The sequence below is a fragment of the Adiantum capillus-veneris genome, chromosome 18, assembly GCF_014529385.1.
Source record: "Adiantum capillus-veneris isolate H3 chromosome 18, ASM1452938v2, whole genome shotgun sequence".
Taxonomy (NCBI): Eukaryota; Viridiplantae; Streptophyta; class Polypodiopsida; order Polypodiales; family Pteridaceae; genus Adiantum; species Adiantum capillus-veneris.
In genome coordinates, this window is record NC_140948.1 from 15,502,318 (window position 1) to 15,508,308 (window position 5,991).

Here is a 5,991-nt window from a genome sequence, read left to right on the forward strand (position 1 = left end):
TTGAGAAAGAGCAGCATCAGCTCTCCTCTAGCCCCCAACTACAATGGCTTGGCTCCGATGTTGTCTCCTCAGCAAGTGTTCTCCCTTTCCTGCTTCAGTGACACATACATCCAACACATATGGGTCCGACGGACCATTTCGGAGCAAATTTTTCACGAGCGAGTTATGCTCTTGGATGACGTTTACAACCACAAGTGGCTAGTTGTTCTATGTGTTTGATATTCGATCAACAAAGTAGTGCGCCAAATTTTCAACAATTTTCTCACTGGTTGTATCCTTTTCAGTGCATATTATGTGACTCAAGCATTGTGATCATGTATGACTATGTGGGTCACTGCAGAGAGTAGTTTCAACATGGTTTTATGCATTTTTGCTATGTATGCAAAAATGCAGATATAGGGTGAGCTAGGTACATCTTGTAAGTGGTAGCAGATTCACACGTTTACAAGTATTTTGAACATATACAGTTGTTCATAGAGTCGCTCGTTTAGGAGTGAGCTAGTTTGCCAGGCTTTTGGGAAGTTTATGTATACCACATGAGGAAAATAATTTGGACCCATGTGTTGGAGTTCAAGTTCTTGGTGTTTGGACATGTGGGTCGGAGTTCAAGGCATATGCATTTGGCAAAGAACCAATAGAACAAATCAAAAACACTATAAATGTGTGTACCGATGCATTATTGTTGGCCGTATTATGGATAGGATGCGTTTCAAAGTTCATTGTCTAGGATGTGTTGTGTTCATAGTTCACGAATGGGGATTCTTGGATGTGGTGTGGTCTACATTTCAATTTTCTATGAGGCAAGTAGTGCTCAAGATGACATTCTTCTAAGGTAAAAGTAAGTAGTAGCCAAATAAATGTGTATCTAGTAGATTGATCAGTTGTTGGGGTGTCCATGGTAGCTTCTTCATTGACTTGGTCTTCCTACATGTATTTGCTATGAGTTCTAAAGAGGGCGTTAAAGTTTATAGCATCTCAAGTGAATAGCCCAACCTGATCCCAATATTTATTTTGGCTTTATGTATTTCTTTTACTTATTTGTCAAATATTGGGTAGGGAAATTTGTTGAGGTGAGTATATAAGCACCATTGTGTCCCCATTGTAAATCATCAATTCACTGCCAAGGTTGGTTGATTCATCTCTCTCTCTCTCTCTCTCTCTCTCTCTCTCTCTCTCTCTCTCTCTCTCTCTCTCTCTCTCTCTCTCTCTCTCTCTCTCTCTCTCTCTCTCTCTCTCTCTCTCTCTCTCTCTCTCTCTCTCTCTCTCGTATTCTCCCCGTTGCTCTATGCTTTCGCATTGTCGACTTTGACAACTATATCCTTTACCCTTTTGGCAGGCCAAAAAAGAACAATGTTGTGGGTCTGTCCATGGAGGAAATCAAAAACTCCAATTGCACAAAGCATTTCCACATATCTCGATTTGTAGTTTAAATTTCTCATTCAAAATTTTTTATTCAATCTTTATTATTTATAATTATGAATCCCAATAGATACTTAGAAATTTAAATTAGGGTTGTTGAGATGGTGAGTGGGTTTATTTAGAGTTGATGGCATATATGTTTGTTTGTTGCTTCATGCTCCCATGAATGCTTGGACCTGGCAGGGGATGCTGAACTTAGTAGAGCTGCCTACTTATATTTTTTTGGGTCGTTCCGCGGTGGGGGGCAAATGGGCATGGGAGAGGGGATCTACTAGGGCAGGCACACTTTTATAAAAAATGTGTGTGTGCACGGATTCATGTGTGCGCGGTGCGGTGTGGGAAAGGGAAGGGGAGAGCATGCATGGTGTTGTGTGGTTGGAGCATCCCTCAAAGTGAGGAGCTCCTTATTCTTTGTATATGTACAAGAAGAAAGAAAGTGTATGTAGTGGATGGTTGGACATCGGACATCTGACCCCAGGCAAAGGCACTTCGCCTTTACCCCAACAACCTCACACGTAAAGGCGAATGTACCATTAAGTGGGTCCTACTAGCTAAACTACTAGTATGTATAAGAAAACAGGTGAGAGACTCTCTCAACCTACCCCCACTGGCTCGCTCTCTTGATTTACATGCAGCCGTATAGGCTCTAGTGATAGGCAAGCTTACATGCTAGATCTTGCATATAAACCTCGCAAACAACTCTGTATGGTCTGCATAGCTTTGCGATGCATCATGTTAGTGTCAATCCCGTATGACTGGCAATCCCTCATGCAAATTCTCCCACTCCAATTGCTAGGTCGGGCCTCGACACTTGTAGGTCATATATGAGATGCCCGAACACCGATAAAATCTATGCAAACCTCGTTGTCCTAGCCTCCTGAGCGATATCTGCATGCATTGCATCATCAAGACTATTCATCGTGTATTGATGTGTCATCACCAACACTGGGATGGCTACATCCCTCTGATCCATAGGCTTAACTACGTGTCCTGACATCAACTCATTAGCCTCTAGCATGAGCATATCAAAGAACTCCATGCCCGTCATCTCTGCATTTGTCTCTAAAAAGTAGACCCGCTCCACCTCTTTCTCTACAGAGTCTACTGACATGCCTTGCATAGCTACATGCTCTTTCTCCCAAGCATAATGGAGCTCACACGCGAAGGAGACACATGCCAATAACAAAACGAATACTATGCCATCTCGTACCTCAGATGCATGCATAGGGTATACCAAGCCACTCTAGGCTCCCTTGGCAATCACTAACAATCCATAATGCATCTACAAGGTCCGCTTTCTGAGCAGTATCTGACACCACAATCTACTAACTGTCTCACTGAGATCAAACTTTGTTTCAACCGAGGAACGCAGCATACATGTCATAGCCTATATGATGCACCACTGGGTAATGGCAAGCAAACATCTCTTGCACCTACAATGTCAAGCACTGAACCATTGGCCAAGTGTACACAACCGAAGCTCCCACTAGAGAAAGTGCTAAACCACTCACGATATAGTGTGACGTGGAAAACTGCATCCTCTAGCAACCAACGGGGAGAAGTGTCACCTCTTGAAGACATATAAGTAGAACATGACATCACTGTCACTAACATATGAAGCCACCACTCTAGCATGTGTTATCTGCATCACGTATACATCTGTGATGTTGCCCCATACGTTTGAAACAGTGATGCCTAATGTGCCCTGTATGACCACAATGCCAACATTGCATATATCGGCAAGAAGGAGACCTCCATCTCTCATGAGTCATATTTGCAGACTTTGAAATGGCACAATATCTGCTATGTGGATGCCAAGAAATCAAACTATGGTGAGAAATCTTGGGAGAAATTGGCATAGTCTCCCCAATAACCTGAGCAAAATCTTAAGCAAAATCTCAACCATAAACCATTCCAAAATGGCAAACAAAATGGGAGATCACTCGACCACTACACGATCATAACCATGATCAACCACTACTCGCATATGCATAAAGCAGCTCTACAAACTGCAGGCATGAATAACATCACTAAATCAAGTGAGTCCAATCTGAAACAAACAGCTCAACCAAGCGTAAAGCGCATAACCATATACGCAAGTAGTGAGCAAACAATGCTTAAAATGCATCCCATAAGAAAACTACATGCAGAGGTCTGCCAAAAAACTTGTAAAGCCTTTGACTATTTGTAATCCATAGCCACATGAGCATATGCAAATCTTACTCCTGCGAGAGTGGGTACAAAAACACCAATCCGTGTCCCAACTGACAAAACCTATCAAATTGAGAGTCAAAACTCAATCACTGTCAAAGTGGGAGTCACACTCGACTACTAAACCATCAGAGAATAAATTGTAGATATGCACAAAGCATGGCGAGAATTTGCAAAAAAATCGATAGAATTTTCCTTGAACTTCAAGTAAAATCTCAAAAATTTTACCAAAACCACATAAAGCATGAACAAACACTCAATGTCTTAGTAAACAAATCCACTTATGGTGTACAAAACTGCCAAAAGACTGACAATCTAGCTCACTCCTGAACGAGTGGCTCTATGGACGGTTGCACCTATCCAAAAGCCCTGTAAACCTGTGAATCTACCACCTGCGAGCTGTACCTAGTTCACGTTGTATCCACATATGCATACATAGCACTCTTTGGAATGACTCACTCAGTCATATATGAGCACAACATTTGTGCCACATAATTAGCATTGGAAAGAACATAGACCCTGTGAGCAAAATGCCTGAAATCTGGCACACTATCTCGTCGGTCGCAACACTCATCGATTGGAAACCAAACGCATAGCACAATCAGCCACCTGTTGTCGTAAACATCATCGAAGAGCTGAGCTCGCTCATGGGAAATCCGTGCCAAAATGGTATGTCGGAGTGGTATGTGTCAGTTGTGTGTCTCCGAAGCAAGAAAAATCATTGTCGAGAAGACCACGTCATAGCCGAGCCGCTCCGGATGCAGGCTAGAGGAGAGCCGCATCCTCTCTCAATCATCTCCTGTTGTGTCAGGGACAGGATGTCGGAATGATGAGGATGCCCGGGAGAGTCCGTCGGCTTCGAAATGCTCTCTTGCTCTGCTAAGTCAAAGCCGAGAAGAGCGCTCAATGCCGTCTTCTACTGTCGAACAAAAGCACGCGGATGCCATAGCCGCTAATGCTCAAAGCTGAATGCAAAGCCGAGAAGAAGGTGTCGTCGGAATAATTTTCCTCCGACGTGTCGAGGTGTGACCTCCATTTCCGAGGGATGCCCGACTTACTCGACGATGTCTGTATGAGTGTGTGTGTATGTGTGTGTGTGTGTGTGCGTGCGTGCACGCGCACATGTGTGCGTCTAGAGCGCACGCACCGTCTCTCTTTTCTTGTGACCAAGAGACCTCCCAAGCTCTCTCTCTTTCTCTCGTTGCTCTCAATTCCCACACAGAACACGTGTCTATGTGTGCTTGTGTGTGTGTGTACACCACACACACAACCACATGTCCTTTTCTCTTCTTGTTGTCCTCTTTTCGAGAATTATGTGTGTGTGAACACACCCTTAGAAAAAAATTAATTCTTCTTCTTTGTCTCCCTGTTTTTGTATTCTGTAGCCAATGTGTGTGTGTGTGTGTGTGTGTGTGTGTGTGTGTGTGTGTGTGTGTGTGCGTGCACCGCGCGCATCACACACACTCTTACACCCTTCTTCGCTTCAATGCCTTTGATTTTGTGGCTTCCAAGCCTTTGAATTTCCCTAACAAGTTGATTACCCTACTCGTTTTTGCTCACTGCTCAATTGCTCATTTGCATGGCTAATTCTGCTCTTGTGGCTACCCGCTTGGAAAATGTAAAGTGTGAGGTTTGTCCTAAAGTGTGAGTCAAGGAGAGAAGAGTGGAATTATCTCACATGCTGGGGTGCAAGGCTGTAGAGCTACTTAAAGCTCATTTCATGAATGAATAAACACAACTCTATTTTGCATTACATCTCCCTTGTTAATGGTGAGCTTGTGATGGCTTAGTGAATACTCAATACAATGTTTATGAGTTCAAGCTACTTGATCTTGGAACCTAATTCGCTTGAGTGATAATCTAGCCACACACACTCACTCGTGTGCACGATGTTTATCTTTCATCTACCCTAGCTAGCACGATCCAATTCCCATCAAGTGGTATCATAGCTATGGTGTGCTAGATAGGCTCATTACTATGCATTTAGTTTGGATAAGTATCTCCCAATCTCATTAGATCCTTAGTTTATCATGCCTAATGAAGATTAGTGCTTCTCTAGTTAATGTGAGCATGTTCTTGGGTTCTTCCCCTTGAGCCACTACTCTCTTGGCTAGTAGAGGGATTACTTGATTAGTGACATCTAATAATCTTGTGTGTGTGCTATTTTTGGCCTGCCCAAAGGGCTACAGCCATAGTGATGTGTTCCCTTTTTGTTAGTGAAAAATAGAGTTTTTCTCTTTGAAAATTGACAAATTTTTTATTGGTGGATTAAAAAAGTGCCTATTTATTTAATGGAAGGGAAATGATAAAATGAACATTGTGTTTAGAAGTGGAAGCGGCGAGCCTCGTCCATGTGATGAT